Source organism: Ranitomeya variabilis, chromosome 1 (genome assembly GCF_051348905.1).
Source record: "Ranitomeya variabilis isolate aRanVar5 chromosome 1, aRanVar5.hap1, whole genome shotgun sequence".
Taxonomy (NCBI): Eukaryota; Metazoa; Chordata; class Amphibia; order Anura; family Dendrobatidae; genus Ranitomeya; species Ranitomeya variabilis.
In genome coordinates this window covers 613,486,383-613,508,199 of record NC_135232.1, presented here as the reverse complement: position 1 = coordinate 613,508,199, position 21,817 = coordinate 613,486,383, and positions in this window count along the sequence as shown.

Here is a 21,817-nt window from a genome sequence, read left to right as displayed (position 1 = left end):
ACATGTGCAGGGTGGCAACCTTCAGATGTTCCCGCTCACCGAGAAACTGCATGATGACAACACTGCTGCAATGTGCGAGGTGATTGGCAGACATTTGAAAACTCTTGAGGAGAAGTTATTGTTTTATTTCTCTTCAACCTTCACAGAATGCCTTGACTGGGTTAGGGACCCATACAGCTCATTATCCGTTGCTGGAAAGGACATGACTTTAAAGGAGCAAGAGGAACTCATTGAACTGAAGCAAGATCGCGGTTTAAAGCTAAAGTTTGCTGATCTTCCTTTGGACAGTTTTTGGTTATCTGTTGCCAAGGAGTTCCCCATTCTGGCCAACAAAGCTATTCTGACATTGCTCCCATTTTCGACCACATATCTATGTGAGCTGGGCTTCTCAAGCTTGACTGCGATAAAAACTAAAAACAGGGAGAGACTGAGAACTGTTGAGGAAGAGCTTCGTGTGTGTCTTTCCACCATTCCTGCTAGGATATCCCTTTTGTGTTTATCGAAACAGGCCCAGGTTTCACACTGAGTGAGTATAAATACATTTAGAATCTATATTATTAACTATATGTAGAATATGTACTGTTTTAGTGTCATTTTGTGCCATTTTGGTTGGTGGAGTGCCCCGGGATTTTTTAAGTATAAAAAGTGTGCCGCGGCTCAAAAAAGGTTGAAAATCACTGCTACAGAGATAAGAGAGCAGAACTGAGCTTACTACAGACAAATGGGAGCAGAACCGAGCTTACTACAAAGATATGGGAGCAGAACCGAGCTTACTACAGAGATATGGGAGCAGAACTGAGTTTACTACAGAGATAAGAGAGCAGAACTGAGCTTACTACAGACATATCAGACCAGAACCAAGCATACTACAGAGATAAGGGAGCAGAACCAAGCTTACTACAGAGATGAGGGAGCAGAATCTAGCTTACTACAGAGATAAGGGAACAGAACAGAGCTTAATACAGAGATAAGGGAGCAGAACCAAGCTTACTACAGAGATCTAAGACCAGAACCAAGCTCACCACAGAGATATGAGACCAGAACCGAACTTACTACAGAAATAAGGGAGCAGAACCAAGCTTATTACAGAGATAAGGGAGCAGAACCGAGGTTACTACAGAGATAAGTGAGCAGAATCAAGCTTACTGCAGAGATAAGGAGCAGAACCGAGCTTACAACAGAGATAAGGGAACAGAACAGAGCTTACTATAGAGATAAGGGAGCAGAACCGAGCTTACTAAGTCTACTACATAGAGACATGAACACCAAGCTTACAGCATACATATGGTACCAGAATCTAGATTACTACATTGATAAAGTACCAGAACCAAGCTTACTGCTTAGATACCATAACTGAGCTTACCTGCAAACATACAACTGCAGAAACACAGACATGTAAACACACAGAACGGCAGGGGTGTTGCTAGGGTCCTAAAAGATCAGGGGCCCATGCCCCAAAGTGCATGTTTCCCCATATGACCCCCTTTAGCCATTTAAAATAGAATGTGTACATATATAATTACAATATACCACTGTTGCTAGCCAACAAAGCACAATGCAAAGACCAATATTATCAAAATGACTACTATTAAAGACCAAAACAATACGGCTACACAATGTCCACTACCATCACCACCACACAGAGAATACATACATAATAATATGATCATTACCTCTATATAACAAAACACTCTATACAAAGACCAATGATACCACCATACACCTTCTACTACATAATGACTGAAACACATTAAGCTGTTACTAAATAAAATAAAAAAAACACTACTAAAATGAGCAATATTACCACCTTACAGTAACCGTATATTGGTAGATACCAGTCCCGCAGAACATACATATGATTACAGTACAGTTATATATAGTAACTTACAGTTCACTTTTCCAGTCTTTTCCATCTGGCCCAGACCTCCATTACCACTTCTCCAGCAACAGCTTGTCTGCACAGATTACAACAAAAACACATTTCCAGCGACGTTGCCATCTATTTCCAACCTACAAAAACTCCCCTGTCATGTTTCCCAATGGCAGGGAATTTGTCAACGTAACACGGGCAAAAACAGGACGAGCTCTAGGGTGATGGAACCTGAGCTGACCGCGATCCTGAACCTCAACACTCAACTAACAGTAGCCGGGGGACGTTCCTGGGGGGCCCCTAGACGTCTCGCGCCAGCCGGAGATCTAGCTTCCCCTATCAGAAGAATAACAGACCTCACTTGCCTCCAGAGAAATATTCCCACAGAGATAGCAGCCTCCCACATATAATGACGGTGAAATGAGAGGAAGGCACAAACGTAGTTATGAAAACAGATTCAGCAAAATGAGGCCCGCTTAACCCCTTCATGACCCAGCCTATTTTGGCCTTAATGACCTTGCCATTTTTTGCAATTCTGACCAGTGTCCCTTAATGAGGTAATAACTCAGGAACGCTTCAACGGATCCTTGCGGTTCTGAGATTGTTTTTTCGTGACATATTGGGCTTCATGTTAGTGGTAAATTTAGGTCTATAATTTCTGAGTTTATTTGTGAAAAAAATGGAAATTTGGCGAAAAATTTGAAAATTTTGCAATTTTCACATTTTGAATTTTTATTCTGTTAAACCAGAGAGTTATGTGACACAAAATAGTTAATAAATAACATTTCCCACATGTCTACTTTACATCAGCACAATTTTGGAAACAAATTTTTTTTTTGCTAGGAAGTTATAAGGGTTAAAATTTGACCAGTGATTTCTCATTTTTACAACAAAATTTACAAAACCATTTTTTTTAGGGACCACCTCACATTTGAAGTCAGTTTGAGGGTTCTATATGGCTGAAAATACCCAAAAGTGACACCATTCTAAAAACTGCACCCCTCAAGGTGCTCAAAACCACATTCAAGAAGTTTATTAACCCTTCAGGTGTTTCACAGCAGCAGAAGCAACATGGAGGGGAAAAATTAACATTTAACTTTTTAGTCACAAAAATGATATTTTCGCAACAATTTTTTTATTTTCCCAAGGGTAAAAGGAGAAACTGGACCACGAATGTTGTTGTCCAATTTGTCCTGAGTACGCTGATACCTCATATGTGGGGGTAAACCACTGTTTGGGCGCACGGCAGGGCTCGGAAGGGAAGGAGCGCCATTTGACTTTTTGAATGAAAAATTGGCTCCAATCTTTAGCGGACACCATGTCGCGTTTGGAGAGCCCCCGTGTGCCTAAACATTGGAGCTCCCCCACAAGTGACCCCATTTTGGAAACTAGACCCCCCAAGGAACTTATCTAGAAGCATAGTGAGCACTTTAAACCCCCAGGTGCTTTACAAATTAATCCGTAAAAATGAAAAAGTACTTTTTTTTCACACAAAATTTCTTTTAGCCTTAATTTTTTCATTTTCACATGGGCAACAGGATAAAATGGATCCTAAAATTGGTTGGGCAATTTCTCCTGAGTACGCCAATACCTCATATGTGGGGGTAAACTACTGTTTGGGCACATGGTAAGGCTCGGAAGGGAAGGAGCGCCATTTGACTTTTTGAATGAAAAATTATCTCCATAGTTAGCGGACACCATGTCAGGTTTGGAGAGGCCCTGTGTGCCTAAACATTGGAGCTCCCCCACAAGTGACCCCATTTTGGAAACTAGACCCCCCAAGGAACTTATCTAGATGCATAGTGAGCACTTTAAACCCTCAGGTGCTTCACAAATTGAGCCGTAAAAATGAAAAAGTACTTTTTTTTCACACAAAATTTCTTTTAGCCTTAATTTTTTCATTTTCACATGGGCAACAGGATAAAATGGATCCTAAAATTTGTTGGACAATTTCTCCTGAGTACGCTGATACCTCATATGTGGGGGTAAACCACTGTTTGGGTGTACGGCAAGGCTCGGAAGGGAAGGCGCGCCATTTGACTTTTTGAATGGAAAATTAGCTCCAATCGTTAGTGGACACCATGTCGCGTTTGGAGAGCCCCTGTGTGCCTAAACATTGGAGCTCCCCTACAATTGACCCCATTTTGGAAACTAGACCCCCCAACAAACTAATCTAGATGCATAGTGAGCACATAAAACCCCCAGGTGCTTCACAGAAGTTTATAACGCAGAGCCATGAAAATAAAAAAAATATTTTTCTTTCCTCAAAAATGATTTTTAGCCCGGAGTTTTTTATTTTCCCAAGGATAATAGGAGAAATTGGACCCCAAATGTTGTTGTCCAGTTTGTCCTGAGTACGATGATACCCCATATGTGGGGGTAAACCACTGTTTGGGCGCACGGCAGGGCTCGGAAGGGAAGGCACGCCATTTGGCTTTTTGAATGGAAAATTAGCTTCAATCATTAGCGGACACCATGTCGCGTTTGGAGAGCCCCTGTGTGCCTAAACATTGGAGCTCCCGCACAAGTGACCCCATTTTGGAAACTAGACCTCCCAAGGAACTAATCTAGATGTGTGGTGAGCACTTTGAACCCCCAAGTGCTTCACAGAAGTTTATAACGCAGAGCCATGAAAATAAAAAAATATTTTTCTTTCCTCAAAAATGATTTTTTAACCCACAATTTTTTATTTTCCCAAGGGTAACAGGAGAAATTGGACCCCAAAAGTTGTTGTGCAGTTTCACCTGAGTACGCTGATACCCCATATGTGGGGGTAAACCACTGTTTGGGCACATGCCGGGGCTCGGAAGGGAAGTAGTGACGATTTGGAATGCAGACTTTATCGAATAGTCTGCGGGAATCATGTTACGTTTGCAGAGCCCCTGATGTGCCTAAACAGTAGAAACCCCCCACAAGTGACCCCATTTTGGAAACTAGACCCCCAAAGGAACTTATCTAGATGTGTGGTGAGCACGTTCAACCCCCAAGTGCTTCACAGAAGTTTACAACGCAGAGCCGTGAAAATAAAAAATCATTTTTATTTCCTCAAAAAAGATGTTTTAGCAAGCAATTGTTTATTTTCACAAGGGTAACAGGAGAAATTGGACCCCAATATTTGTTGCCCAGTTTGCTTTGAGTACGCTGATACCTCATATGTGGGGGTAAACCACTGTTTGGGCGCACGTCAGGGCTCGGAAGGGAAGTAGTGACATTTGAAATGCAGACTTTGATGGAATGGTCTGCGGGCATCACGTTGCATTTGCAGAGCCCCTGATGTGCCTAAACAGTAGAAACACCCCATTAGTGACCCCATTTTGGAAACTAGACCCCAAAAGGATCTTATCTAGATGTGTGGTGAGCACTTTCAACCCCCAAGTGCTTCACATAAGTTTATAACGTAGAGCCATGAAAATAAAAAATAATTGTTCTTTCCTCAAAAATTATGTTCTAGCAAGTAATTTTTTATTTTTGCAAGGGTAACAGGAGAAATTGGACCCCAATAGTTGTTGCCCAGTTTGTCCTGAGTACGCTGGTATCCCATATGTGGGGGTAAACCACTGTTTGGGCGCACGTCGGGGCTTGGAAGGGAGGGCGCACCATTTGACTTTTTGAACGCAAGATTGGCTGGAATCAATGGTGGCGCCATGTTGCGTTTGGAGACCCCTGATGTGCCTAAACAGTGGAAACCCCTCAATTCTAACTTCAACACTAACCCCAACACACCCCTAACCCTAATCCCAACTGTAGCCATAACCCTAATCACAACCCTAACCCCAACACACCCCTAACCACAACCCTAACCCCAACACACCCGTAACCCTAAATCCTAAAAAACCGTACATACTCACATTTCGGTGTCCTTCAGGTGTCCTTGCCGTCTGCTTCCCGCTCTGACTGAGTGCCGCCGTACAGTGAGAGCAGAGCGCAGCGGTGATGTCACTGCTGTGCTGTGCTCTCACTTTCCGGCCGGCAGACAGTCAGAGCGGGAAGCAGACGGCAAGGGACCTGAAGGACACCGAAATGTGAGTATGTACGTTTTTTTTTTTTTTACTTTTACGCTGGTAACCACGGTAAACATCGGGTTACTAAGCGCGGCCCTGCGCTTAGTAACCCGATGTTTACCCTGGTTACAAGCGAACGCATCGCTGGATCGCTGTCACAACGATCCAGCGATGACAGCAGGAGATCCAGCGACGAAAGAAAGTTCCAAACGATCTGCTACGACGTACGATTCTCAGCAGGGTCCCTGATCGCTGCTGCGTGTCAGACACAGCGATATCGTATGGATATCGCTGGAACGTCACGGATCGTACCGTCGTAGCAATCAAAGTGCCACTGTGAGACGGTACCCTAACTCTAATTCCAACCCTAACCCTAAGGCTATGTGCCCACGTTGCGGATTCGTGTGAGATTTTTCCGCACGATTTTTTAAAAATCTGCAGGTAAAAGGCACTGCGTTTTACCTGCAGATTTACAGCAGATTTCCAGTGTTTTTTTGTGCGGATTTCACCTGCGGATTCCTATTGAGGAACAGGTGTAAAACGCTGCGGAATCCGCACAAAAAATTGACATGCTGCAGAAAATACAACGCAGCGTTTCTGCACGGAATTTTCCGCACCATGGGCACAGTGGATTTGGTTTTCCATAGGTGTACATGGTATTGTAAACCTGATGGAAAACTGCAACGAATTCGCAGCGGCCAATCCGCTGCGGATCCGCAGCCAAATCCGCTGCGGATCCGCGGCCAGTCCGCTGCGGATCCGCGGCCAATCCGCTGCGGATCCGCAGCCAAATCCGCACATGCCATAACCCTAACCCTACCCGTAACCCTAACCCTACCCCTAACCCTACCCCTAGTTCTAACCCTAACCCTAGTTCTAACCCTAACCCTAGTGGAAAACGAAAAAAAAAAAAAAATATTTTCTTTATTTTATTATTGTCCCTACCTATGGGGGTGATAAAGGGGGGGGGGTATTTATTATTTTTTTTATTTTGATCGCTGTGATAGAACCTACCACAGCGATCAAAATGTACTTGTAAGGAATCTGCCAGCTGGGAGATTCGGCGGGCGCACTGAGCATGCGCCCGCCATTTTCCAAGATGGCGGCGCCCAGCGAGGAGACGTACGGACACCGGGAGGATCGGTAAGTATGAAGGGGTGGTGGGGGGGTGGATTGGAGCACAGGGGGGGTGATCGGACCACAGGGGGGGTTTATTCAAACAAGGAGGGAGCGGGCAGGAGGACGGGGGAGCCGGCAGGCGGACGGAGGGGACCGGACCCCATAACGGAGCACTGGGGGGGCGATCGGTGGGTGTGGGGGGGACATATTAGGTTTTCCAGCCATGGCCGATGTTATTGCAGCATCGGCCATGGCTGGATTGTAATATTTCACCAGTTTTTTAGGTGAAATATTACAAATCGCTCTGATTGGCAGTTTCACTTTCAACAGCCAATCAGAGCGATCGTAGCCACGGGGGGGTGAAGCCACCCCCCCTGGGCTGAAGCACCACTCCCCCTGTCTCTGCAGATCGGGTAAAATGGGAGTTAACCCCTTCACCCGATCTGCAGGGACGCGATCCCTCCATGACGCATACGCTGCGTCATAGGTCGGGAAGGCACAGACTTTCATGACGCAGCGTATGCGTCAAAGGTCGGGAAGGGGTTAAGCTAGATAGCAGAGGATACAAAAGGTGAACTGCGCGGTCAGCTGAAAAACCCTTCAAAATACCATCCTGAAATTACTTTAACTCATGTGCCAACTCATGGTACATGAGTGGTAATTTCAGCCCACTAGAGCAACCAGCAGCAGAGAATTACATATCTGCAAGCTGGACTAAAAAACATGAAAGCAATCATGAAACAGGGAAATACAGACTTAGCTTGTCTTGAAGGCCTAGGAGCAGGTAACAGAGACACACACTGATACATTGATAGCCGGCAAGGGAATGACAGGAAAGCCAGGTTAAATAGGAAACACCCAGCCACTGATGGACAGGTGGAAACCAGAGACCGCAACCCACCAAAGTCACCCAGTACCAGTTGTAACCACCAGAGGGAGCCCAAAAACAGAATCCACAACAGTACCCCCCCTTGAGGAGGGGTCACCGAACCCTCACGAGAACCCCCAGGGCGATCAGGATGAGCTCTATGGAAGGCGCGGACCAAATCAGTCGCATGAACATCAGAGGCGACCACCCAGGAATTATCCTCCTGACCATAACCCTTCCACTTAACCAAATAATGGAGTTTACGTCTGGAAACACGAGAATCCAAGATCTTCTCAACAACATACTCCAATTCTCCCTCCACCAGCACCGGAGCAGGAGGCTCAACCGAAGGAACAACGGGCACCTCATACCTCCGCAATAACGACCGATGGAACACATCATGAATAGCAAACGATGCTGGGAGATCCAAACGAAAAGATACAGGGTTAAGAATCTCCAAGATCTTATAAGGACCGATGATCCGAGGCTTAAACTTGGGAGAAGAGACCTTCATAGGGACAAAACGAGAAGACAACCACACCAAGTCCCCAACACGAAGTCGGGGACCCACGCGGCGACGACGATTAGCAAACTGCTGAGCCTTCTCCTGAGACAACTTCAAATTGTCCACCACCTGATTCCAAATCTGATGTAGCCTATCCACCACCACGTCCACTCCAGGACAATCCGAAGGCTCCACCTGACCAGAGGAAAAACGAGGATGAAACCCCGAATTACAAAAGAAAGGAGAAACCAAAGTAGCAGAACTAGCCCGATTATTAAGGGCAAATTCGGCCAGTGGCAAAAAGGCAACCCAGTCATCTTGATCAGCAGAAACAAAACACCTTAAATAAGTTTCCAAGGTCTGATTAGTTCGCTCCGTCTGGCCATTCGTCTGAGGATGGAATGCAGACGAGAAAGACAAATTAATGCCCATCTTAGCACAAAACGTCCGCCAAAATCTAGACACAAACTGGGATCCCCTGTCCGAAACGATATTCTCCGGAATCCCATGCAAACGAACCACGTTCTGAAAAAACAAAGGGACCAACTCAGAGGAGGAAGGCAACTTAGGCAAGGGTACCAAATGAACCATCTTAGAAAAGCGGTCACACACAACCCAGATAACGGACATTTTCTGTGAGACAGGGAGATCTGAAATAAAATCCATGGAAATGTGCGTCCAAGGCCTCTTCGGGATAGGCAAGGATAACAACAACCCACTGGCCCGAGAACAGCAAGGCTTAGCCCGAGCACACACGTCACAAGACTGCACAAAGGTGCGCACATCCCTTGACAAGGAAGGCCACCAAAAAGACCTGGCCACCAAGTCTCTAGTACCAAATATTCCAGGATGACCAGCCAACACAGAAGAATGGACCTCGGAGATGACTCTACTGGTCCAATCATCCGGAACAAACAGTCTTTCTGGTGGACACCGATCAGGTTTATCCGCCTGAAACTCCTGCAATGCACGTCGCAAGTCTGGGGAGACGGCGGACAATATTACCCCATCCCTAAGGATGCCAGTAGGCCCAAAGTCTCCAGGAGAGTCAGGCACAAAACTCCTGGAAAGAGCATCTGCCTTCACATTCTTTGAACCTGGCAGGTATGAAACCACAAAATTGAAACGAGAAAAAAACAACGACCAACGAGCCTGTCTAGGATTCAAACGCCTGGCAGACTCAAGGTAAATCAGATTTTTGTGATCAGTCAAGACCACCACACGATGTCTAGCACCCTCAAGCCAATGACGCCACTCCTCAAATGCCCACTTCATGGCCAAAAGCTCCCGATTACCCACATCATAATTGCGCTCGGCGGGCGAGAATTTTCTAGAAAAGAACGCACATGGCTTCATCACCGAGCCATCGGAACTTCTCTGTGACAAAACCGCCCCCGCACCAATCTCGGAAGCATCAACCTCAACCTGAAAAGGAAGTGAAACATCTGGTTGACATAACACAGGAGCAGAAGAAAACCGGCGCTTAAGTTCCTGAAAGGTCTCCACAGCCGCAGGAGACCAATTAGCAACATCAGCACCCTTTTTAGTCAAATCAGTCAAAGGTTTAACAACACTGGAAAAATTAGAAATGAACCGACGATAAAAATTAGCAAAACCCAAGAACTTCTGAAGACTCTTAACAGATGTAGGTTGTGTCCAGTCACAAATCGCCTGAACCTTGACGGGATCCATCTCAATAGTAGAAGGAGAAAAAATGTACCCCAAAAAAGAAATCTTCTGGACTCCGAAGAGACATTTTGAGCCCTTCACAAACAGAGAATTGGCCCGCAGGACTTGAAACACCTTCCTGACCTGTAGAACATGAGACTCCCAGTCATCAGAAAACACCAAAATATCATCCAAATACACAATCATAAACTTATCCAGATATTCACGGAAAATATTGTGCATAAAGGACTGAAAGACTGAAGGAGCATTAGAAAGTCCAAAAGGCATTACCAAATACTCAAAATGGCCCTCAGGCGTATTAAATGCGGTTTTCCACTCATCACCCTGCTTTATCCGCACAAGATTATACGCACCGCGAAGATCTATCTTAGTGAACCACCTAGCCCCCTTAATGCGAGCAAACAAATCAGTCAATAATGGCAATGGATACTGATATTTGACTGTAATCTTATTCAGAAGGCGATAATCTATACAAGGCCTCAGGGAACCATCTTTTTTAGCCACGAAAAAAAAACCTGCTCCCAGAGGGGATGAAGATGGACAAATATGTCCCTTTTCCAAGGACTCCTTAATATAATTCCGCATAGCAGTATGCTCTGGCACTGACAGATTAAATAAACGACCCTTAGGGAACTTACTGCCAGGAATTAATTCTATAGCACAGTCACATTCCCTATGAGGAGGGAGCGAAATGAGCTTAGGCTCCTCAAAAACATCCCGATAGTCAGACAAAAACGCAGGGACCTCAGAAGGAGTAGATGAAGCGATTGAAATCAGAGGTGCATCATCATGAACCCCCTGACATCCCCAGCTTAACACAGACATTGTTTTCCAATCCAGGACTGGATTATGAGTTTGTAACCATGGCAGACCAAGCACTAGTACATCATGTAAATTATACAGTACAAGGAAGCGAATCACCTCCTGATGAACGGGAGCCATGCGCATGATCACTTGTGTCCAGTACTGCGGTTTATTCATAGCCAATGGTGTAGAGTCAATTCCCTTCAAAGGAATAGGAACTTCCAGAGGCTCCAGACTAAAACCACAGCGTTTGGCAAATGACCAATCCATAGGACTCAGGGCAGCGCCCGAATCCACATAGGCATCGACGGAAATGGATGACAGTGAACAAATCAGAGTTACAGACAAAATAAACTTAGACTGCAGAGTACTAATGGCAAAAGATTTATCAACCTTTTTTGTGCGTTTAGAGCATGCTGATATAACATGAGCTGAATCACCACAATAAAAACACAATCCATTTTTCCGCCTATAATTTTGCCGTTCACTTCTGGACTGAATTCTATCACATTGCATAGTCTCAGGTGCCTGTTCAGAAGACACCGCCAACTGGTGTACAGGTTTGCGCTCCCGTAAACGCCGATCAATCTGAATGGCCATAGTCATAGACTCATTCAGACCTGTAGGCGCAGGGAACCCCACCATAATATCCTTAATGGCCTCAGAAAGACCATCTCTGAAGTTTGCATCCAGGGCGCACTCATTCCACTGAGTAAGCACCGACCATTTCCGAAATTTTTGACAATATACTTCCGCTTCATCATGCCCCTGAGAGAGGGCCAATAAAGCCTTTTCAGCCTGAATCTCCAGGTTAGGTTCCTCATAGAGCAATCCCAGTGCCAGAAAAAACGCATCCACACTGAGCAATGCAGGATCCCCTGGTGCCAATGCAAATGCCCAATTCTGAGGGTCGCCCCGCAGGAAAGATATTACAATCTTGACCTGCTGAGCAGGGTCTCCAGAGGAGCGAGATTTCAAAGAAAGAAACAATTTGCAATTGTTCCTGAAATTCAGGAAGGTAGATCTATCTCCAGAAAAAAACTCTGGAATAGGAATTCTAGGTTCAGACATAGGAGTGTGAACAACAAAATCCTGTATATTTTGAACTTTTGCAGCGAGATTATTCAGGCTGGAAGCCAAACTCTGGACATCCATGTTAAACAGCTAAGGTCAGAGCCATTCAAGGGTTAAGAGGAGGTAAGAAGCAGCTAGACAGCAATTAAGGGCTAGGCAGCAAAACTCTGAGGGAAAAAAAAAAAAATTCCCTTCAACACTTCTTTTTCTCCTGCTTCAGCCCAAACAATTAACACTTTGTGGGCCGGCTATACTGTCATGTTTCCCAATGGCAGGGAATTTGTCAACGTAACACGGGCAAAAACAGGACGAGCTCTAGGGTGAGGGAACCTGAGCTGACCGCGATCCTGAACCTCAACACTCAACTAACAGTAGCCGGGGGACGTTCCTGGGGGGCCCCTAGACGTCTCGCGCCAGCCGGAGATCTAGCTTCCCCTATCAGAAGAATAACAGACCTCACTTGCCTCCAGAGAAATATTCCCACAGAGATAGCAGCCTCCCACATATAATGACGGTGAAATGAGAGGAAGGCACAAACGTAGTTATGAAAACAGATTCAGCAAAATGAGGCCCGCTTAAGCTAGATAGCAGAGGATACAAAAGGTGAACTGCACGGTCAGCTGAAAAACCCTTCAAAATACCATCCTGAAATTACTTGAACTCATGTGCCAACTCATGGTACATGAGTGGTAATTTCAGCCCACTAGAGCAACCAGCAGCAGAGAATTACATATCTGCAAGCTGGACTAAAAAACATGAAAGCAATCATGAAACAGGGAAATACAGACTTAGCTTGTCTTGAAGGCCTAGGAGCAGGTAACAGAGACACACACTGATACATTGATAGCCGGCAAGGGAATGACAGGAAAGCCAGGTTAAATAGGAAACACCCAGCCACTGATGGACAGGTGGAAACCAGAGACCGCAACCCACCAAAGTCACCCAGTACCAGTTGTAACCACCAGAGGGAGCCCAAAAACAGAATCCACAACACTCCCCACCTTGCGTGTATTTGTGGTGTGGAACACTGACCCCAATATTTAAAAAATTGTGCCATTGTTAGGATTACACCCTCCCCAAAAAATGAAAGTGTCCCATAGAAAGTATTAATTCCCCTACTGTGCAAAGGCCTGTATTCTATATAATATCCCAAATGCCCCATTCCAGCAACAAACACCCTTGAGTGTCCACTTAAAGTTATTAATGCCCCCCCTCCAAAAAAATAACTAATGGAACCTGAGTGCACACACAGCTCTGTATATACAGAATGATGGTCCTACAGCCCCCAATACACAATATGATGGTCCCCAAAACCCTCTATTATACATTGAGGACCCCGGAGCTCCCTATATATAGTAAAATGGCTACATTGCCCCTATATACAATATGATGCCCCCACTGCCCCCTATATATAGTATGATAATAATCTTGAACAATACAAGTCACAACTGGTACAGGAGGAGAGAGGACCCTGCTCGCGATGGCTCACAATCTACAAGGGATGGGTGAGGATACAGTAGGTGAGGGAAGAGCTGGTCATGCAGCGGTTTGGTCGATCGGTGGTTACTGCAGGCTGTAGGCTTGTCGGAAGAGGTGGGTCTTCAGGTTCTTTTTGAAGGTTTCGATGGTAGGCGAGAGTCTGATGTGTTGTGATAGAGAGTTCCAGAGTAGGGGTGATGCGCGAGAGAAATCTTGTATGCAGTTGTGGGGAGAGGAGATAAGAGGGGAGTAGAGGAGATCTTGTGAGGACCGGAGGTTGCGTGCAGGTAAGTACTGGGAGACGAGGTCACAGATGTATGGAGGAGACAGGTTGTGGATGGCTTTGCAGGTCATGGTTAGGCTTTAGTACTGGAGTCTCTGGGTAATGGGGAGCCAGTGAAGGGATTGACAGAGGGGAGAAGCTGGGAAATAGCAGGGGGACAGGTGGATTAGTCGGACAGCAGAGTTTAGAATAGATTGTAGGGGTGCGAGAGTGTTAGAGGGGAGGCCACAGAGCAGAAGGTTACAGTAGTCGAGGCGGGAGATGATGAGGGCATGGACTAGGGTTTTTGCAGATTCTTGGTTTAGGTATGTACGGATCCGTGAAATATTTTTGAGTTGATTTTGATCATCATCACTGCCCACTATATATAGTGTGACGGTCCCCATTGCCCCCTATATATAGTATGAAGGTCCTCACTATATGTGTGTGTGTGTATATATATATATATATATATATATATATATATATATATATATATACACTACTGCTCAAAAGTTTAGGGTCACTTAGAAATGTCCTTATTTTTGAAAGAAAAGCACAGTTTTTTTAAGTTAACATTAAATGATTCAGAAATACACTCCATACATTGTTAATGTGGTAAATGACTATTTTAGCTGCAAACGTCTGGTTTGTAATGCAATATCTTCATAGGTATATAGAGGCCCATTTCCAACAACCATCACTCCAGTGTTCTTATGGTACTTTGTGTTTGCTAACTGTGTACGAAGCCTCATGGATGGTTAGAATACCCTTGAAAACCCTTGTGCAAGTATGATAGCACAGCTGAAAACAGTTTGGCTGATTAGAGAACCTATAAACTTGACCTTCCTTTGAGCTAGTTGAGAATCTGGAGCAATACATTTGATGGTTCCATTAAACTCTCAAAAGGGCCAGAAAAAAAGAATTTTCATGTCAAACCCGACAGTCTATTCTTGTTCTTAGAATTGAAGGCTATTCCATGCGAGGAACTGTCAAGAAACTGAAGATTTCCTACAATGGTGTGTACTACTCCCTTCAGAGGAGAGCACAAACAGGCTCTAAGCAGAGTAGAAAGAGAAGTGGGAGTCCCCGCTGCACACCTGAGCAACAATACAAGTACATTAGAGTCTGCAGTTTGTGAAATCGACGTCTCACAGGTCCTCAACTGGCAGCTTCATTAAATAGTACACGCAAAACGCCAGTGTCAACGTCTACAGTGAAGAGTCGACTCCGGGATGCTGGCCTTCAGGGCAGAGTGGCAAAGAAAAAGCCATATCTGAGACTGGCTAATAAAAGGAAAATATTAATATGGGCAAAAGAACACAGACATTGGACAGAGGAAGAATGGAAAAAAAATGTTATGGACAGACGAATCCAAGTTTGAGGTGTTTGGATCACAAAGAAGAACCTATGTGAGACGCCGAACAAATGAAAATATGCTGGAAGAGTGCCTGACGCCATCTGTCAAGCATGGTGGAGGTAATGTGATGGTCTGGGGTTGCTTTGGTGCTGGTAAAGTGGGAGATTTGTACAAGGTAAAAGGAATATATAGAATAAGGAAGGCTATCACTCCATTTTTCAACGCCATGCCATACCCTGTGGACAGCACTTGATTGGAGCCAATTTCATCCTACAAACAGGACAATGACCCAAAGCACACCTCCAAAATGATGCAATAACTATTTAGGGAAAAAGCAGGCAGCTGGTATTCTTTTCTTTTCAATGTTCTTTTTATTGAGAAATAATGCAAGTAGACAAAAATAATGACATTTGTATAGTAACAGATGGACAGTAAAACAATTAACTTTTAGAAATTTAACAGTAACAAAAAAGGCTCCTTTTTACAACGTTTTCAGTTTGAAAGAGAGCAATAGAAAAATTGGAGCAATCTTCTCCATCAGGAAAAAGAAACATATAAAAACACAATGATTCTTTGAAGTAAGTATAATAGTCATAGGACAGTAAAGAAAGAGAAAGGGCGGGGGGGGGGGGGGGTAGCATCGTGAATTCAGTTCTCTGTTTCGATCAGTTCTTGGTTACATCGATTCCGGAAGACGACCTGAATATAATCCAAGGGAGCCAAATTCCTTTAAATTTAGGAATGGAATGGTTCACCAAGGCTACAAGTTCAGCCATGAGATATAATTGATCTATCTTTCTCAATACTTGTTGATATGTCGGAACGTTCGCGGTTTTCCAGAAAGTGGGGATTAATAACTTGGCTGAAGCCAATATGTTTTGAGCTAAAGTGGTGAGCCATGTGCATCTAGGCCACACAGGGAAGTTCAAAAGCGCCATCTCTGGTGTCAGTTGCAACTCTTTCCCAGTCACATCTTTTATCAATTGTTCCATCATTATCCAGAAACCACGAACCATCGGACACGACCACCAAAGATGGAGGTATCCGCCCTCTTCTAAGTTGCATCTCCAACAGTCAGCATGGGGGCATAATCTCCAGGTCCGAAGCTGCGTTTGAGAGATATACCATCTAGATACTATCTTATAAGAGTTTTCTTGAGTTTTAACGCAACTTGTGGGTCCATGAGAGTATTTATAAATGTGTGACACTTGTGCCTGTGAAAAAGTGTATCCTAAATCTTTTTCCCACCCTAGAATGTACGCTCTCTTAAGGCTTAATTCATCTGTTATAAGTGTTTGATACATCGTGGAGAGTACCTTAGCGGGTCTGGACGTCTTAGCACACATGGTTTCAAATGGGGTAAGCTTGCGCGTAATATTTGAAAAATATTGTAATCTTTTCAGCGTTTTTTTAAGTGTCGAGTATTGTAAGAAATTTAGGTTCGTCAGGTCAGGTTTCTCACGAAGTTCTGATAGTGAGAGAAGCGTACCATCAGGCAGCTGGTATTCTATCTGTAATGGAGTAGCCAGCGCTGTCACCAGATCTCAACCCCATTGAGCTGTTGTGGGAGCAGCCTGACCGTATGGTGCACAAAAAAAGTGCCCATCAAGCCAAACAAACTTGTGGGAGGGGCTTCTGGAAGCATGGGGTGAAATTTCTCCAGATTACCTCAGCAAATTAACTGCTAGAATTCAAAACGTCTGCAATGCTGTAATTGCTGCAAAGGGAGCATTCTTTGACTAAAGCAAAGTTTGAAGGAGAAAATTATTATTTCAAATACAAATCTTTTTTTCGAACCTTGTCAATGTCTGGACTAGATTTTCAATTCATTTGGCAACTAATTTGATTAATAAAAGTATGAGTTTTCATGGAAAACACAAAATTGTCTGGGTGACCCTAAACTTTTTAACGATAGTGTACTGCATATACACACACATTATGAAGGTCCTTACTGCCATAGTATGATGGCCCCACTGCCCAGTATATATAGTGTGAAGGTCCTCACTGCTATATATATATATATATATATATATATATATATATATATATATATATATATATATATATATGTAGTATGATGGCCCCACTTCCCTATATATATATATATATATATATATATATTTAATATCAAAAAAGAAGGCAGCACTCCATTATTTCCAAAAAGGCTTGAGAAAAGCTCAGTAGAGCTGAAACGTCGCACTGATATGTGGGTCTAAATAAATCCTACATCTTTTTGGAAAATATGGAGTGCTGCCTTCTTTTTTGATATTATGAAACGTGGACGACCAGTGGACAGGTTGCCTGGAGGCTTTGCACCCGGAGATAAGTAATATTGTTGTGCTGTTCCTTTTTTATGAATATATATATATATATATATATATATATATATATATATATATATATATATATATATATATATTGCCTTAAAAAAGAGAGAAAATATAGCACCGCTGAAGTGCACTTACCCCTCGTGCGTGGCGAGCATCCAGATCACTGAGACTTACTCCGTCCCGAGTAGTCGGCTCATGGAGGGTGCAGCGTACAGGGAAAAAAACCAACTATGCAAATACCCGAAAAGGGAGAAAAAAGAAGTAGCGCACTCCTCTTGTCCAAACAAGTCTTGATTTTTATTGGAACATCTCACAAGGACAGGCGGGTAGGAGAAAACATGCTGGAAGGTGAAGGACTACAGCTGTTTCGCGCAGCGAGCGCTTCTACAGGTCCCGATGACGGGCGGCAGTGAGGAGGAGAGATTTGTAGTCTGTGCAGACGTAATCACGTCCCCCTCATGCCGTACATCACAGGTGATACTAATTAAACATTTATTACTAGCGATACACAAATATAAATACATTTAAAGTTGAAATACACTAATTCTAATTAAATTTAATGTTAAAATACACAAATTCTAATAAAATTTAAAAGAAAACCCCGAGGGGCCGACACGGAGAGGGAAATAGATGAATATCTAATATTAAACATAGCAGGGACGAGAAGAGATACGGTCTATCCTAACAATTTGGGGGAAAATTTTTTCCCCCAAATTGTTAGGATAGACCGTATCTCTTCTCGTCCCTGCTATGTTTAATATTAGATATTCATCTATTTCCCTCTCCGTGTCGGCCCCTTGGGGTTTTCTTTTAAATTTTATTAGAATTTGTGTATTTTAACATTAAATTTAATTAGAATTAGTGTATTTCAACTTTAAATGTATTTATATTTGTGTATCGCTAGTAATAAATGTTTAATTAGTATCACCTGTGATGTACGGCATGAGGGGGACGTGATTACGTCTGCACAGACTACAAATCTCTCCTCCTCACTGCCGCCCGTCATCGGGACCTGTAGAAGCGCTCGCTGCGCGAAACAGCTGTAGTCCTTCACCTTCCAGCATGTTTTCTCCTACCCGCCTGTCCTTGTGAGATGTTCCAATAAAAATCAAGACTTGTTTGGACAAGAGGAGTGCGCTACTTCTTTTTTCTCCCTTTTCGGGTATATATATATATATATATATACACTCACCGGACACTTTATTAGGTACACCATGCTAGTAACGGGTTGGACCCCCTTTTGCCTTCAGAACTGCCTCAATTCTTCGTGGCATAGATTCAACAAGGTGCTGGAAGCATTCCTCAGAGATTTTGGTCCATATTGACATGATGGCATCACACAGTTGCCGCAGATTTGTCGGCTGCACATCCCAAAGATGCTCCATACAAGGCAGGATGGATCCATGCTTTCATGTTGTTTACGCCAAATTCTGACCCTACCATCCGAATGTCGCAGCAGAAATCGAGACTCATCAGACCAAGCAACGTTTTTCCAATCTTCTACTGTCCAATTTCGATGAGCTTGTACAAATTGTAGCCTCAGTTTCCTGTTCTTAGCTGAAAGGAGTGGTACCCGGTGTGGTCTTCTGCTGCTGTAGCCCATCTGCCTCAAAGTTCGACGCACTGTGCGTTCAGAGATGCTCTTAGGCCTACCTTGGTTGTAACGGGTGGCGATTTGAGTCACTGTTGCCTTTCTATCAGCTCGAACCAGTCTGCCCATTCTCCTCTGACCTCTGGCATCAACAAGGCATTTCCGCCCACAGAACTGCCGCTCACTGGATTTTTTTTCTTTTTCGGACCATTCTCTGTAAACCCTAGAGATGGTTGTGCGTGAAAATCCCAGTAGATCAGCAGTTTCTGAAATACTCAGACCAGCCCTTCTGGCACCAACAACCATGCCACGTTCAAAGGCACTCAAATCACCTTTCTTCCCCATACTGATGCTCGGTTTGAACTGCAGGAGATTGTCTTGACCATGTCTACATGCCTAAATGCACTGAGTTGCCGCCATGTGATTGGCTGATTAGAAATTAAGTGTTAACAAGAAGTTGGACAGGTGTACCTAATAAAGTGGCCAGTGAGTGTATATATATATATATATATATATATATATATATATATATATATATATATATATATATAGTGTGAAGGTCCCAGTTCTCCCCATATACATAGTATGATGACCACAGTTCTCCCCAATGGAAAACATGATGGACCGAGTTCTCCTCCTATATATATTATGATGGCCCCGGTTTTCCCCATATATATAGTGCGATGGCCCCAGTTGTCCCCATATATATAGTAGGATGGCCCAAGTTCACCCATATATAGTATGATGACCCCAGTTCTCCCCACATATGTAGTATGATGGTCCACACTGCACCATATATATAGTAGGATGGCCCCAGTTCCCCCATATATATATAGTATGAAGGTCCCAGTTCTCCCCATATACATAGTATGATGACCACAGTTCTCCCCAATGGTAAATATGATGGACCCAGTTCTCCTCCTATATATATTATGATGGCCCCAGTTTTCCCCATATATATAGTGCGATGGCCCCAGTTCTCCCTATATATATAGTAGGATGGCCCAAGGTCCCACATATATAGTAGGATGGCCCCAGTTTTCTCCATATATATACAGTACAGACCAAAAGTTTGAACACACCTTCTCATTTAAAGATTTTTCTGTATTTTCTTGACTACGAAAATTGTACATTCACACTGAAGGCATCAAAACTATGAATTAACACAAGTGGAATTATATACTTAACAAAAAAGTGTGAAACAACTGAAATTATATTCTAGGTTCTTAAAAGTAGCCACCTTTTGCTTTGATGACTGCTTTGTACACTCTTGGCATTCTCTTGATGAGCTTCAAGAGGTAGTCACCGGGAATGGTTTTCACTTCACAGGTGTGCCCTGTCAGGTTTAATAAGTGGGATTTCTTGCCTTATAAATGGGGTTGGAAACATCAATTGTGTTATGCAGAAGTCTGGTGGATACACAGCTGATAGTCCTACTGAATAGACTGTTAGAATTTGTATTATGGCAAGAAAAAAGCAGCTAAGTAAAGAAAAATGAGTGGCCATCATTACTTTAAGAAATGAAAGTCAGTCAGTCTCAAAAATTGGGAAAACTTTTAAAGTGTCCCCAAGGGCAGTGGCAAAAACCATCAAGCGCTACAAAGAAACTGGCTCACATGAGGACCGCCCCAGGAAAGGAAGACTAAGAGTCACCTCTGCTTCTGAGGATAAGTTTATCCGAGTCACCAGCCTAAGAAATCGCAGGTTAACAGCAGCTCAGATTAGAGACCAGGTCAATGCCACACAGAGTTCTAGCAGCAGACACATCTCTACAACAACTGTTAAGAGGAGACTTTGTGCAGCAGGCCTTCATGGTAAAATAGCTGCTAAGAAACCACTGCTAAGGAAAGGCAACAAGCAGAAGAGACTTGCTTGGGCTAAAGAACACAAGGAATGGACATTAGACCAGTGGAAATCTGTGTTTGGTCTGATGAGTCCAAATTTGAGATCTTTGGTTCCAACCACGGTGTCTTTGTGCGACGCAGAAAAGGTGAACGGATGGACTCTACATGCCTGGTTCCCACCGCGAAGCATGGAGGTGGAGGTGTGATGGTGTGGGGGTGCTTTGCTGGAGACACTGTTGGGGATTTATGCAAAATTGAAGGCATACTGAACCAGCATGGCTGCCACATCATCTTGCAGCGGCATGCTATTCCATCCGGTTTGCGTTTAGTTGGACCATCATTTATTTTTCAACAGGACAATGACCCCAAACACACATCCAGGCTGTGTAAGGGCTATTTGACCAAGAAGGAGAGTGATGGGGTGCTACGCCAGATGACCTGGCCTCCACAGTCTCCAGACCTGAACCCAATCGAGATGGTTTGGGGTGAGCTGGACCGCAGAGTGAAGGCAAAAGGGCCAACAAGTGCTAAGCATCTCTGGGAACTCCTTCAAGATTGTTGGAAGACCATTGGAGGTGACTACCTCTTGAAGATCATCAAGAGAATGCCAAGAGTGTGCAAAGCAGTCATCAAAGCAAAAGGTGGCTACTTTGAAGAACCTAGAATATAGGACATAATTTTGGTTGTTTCACACTTTTTTGTTAATATGTTAACAAACATGTGTTAATTCATAGTAACAACAAAGGTTGCCGCGCTGCGAGGCACTTACTGATCCGTGTAGAGTCCTGAGTGTTACCGCTTGTGTAGCGGTTTCTTCCCCCACCGTACAATAGTCCTTGATGATGGGAGCGTCCTCCCCAAGGTCGCAAATCCCCTGCAGAGACCCGGCAGCGGCGCCATCGGCCGAGGCTTCCGCTGAGCTGCGGCGGCGGGTCTCTGCAGGGGATTTGCGACCTTGGGGAGGACGCTCCCATCATCAAGGACTATTGTACGGTGGGGGAAGAAACCGCTACACAAGCGG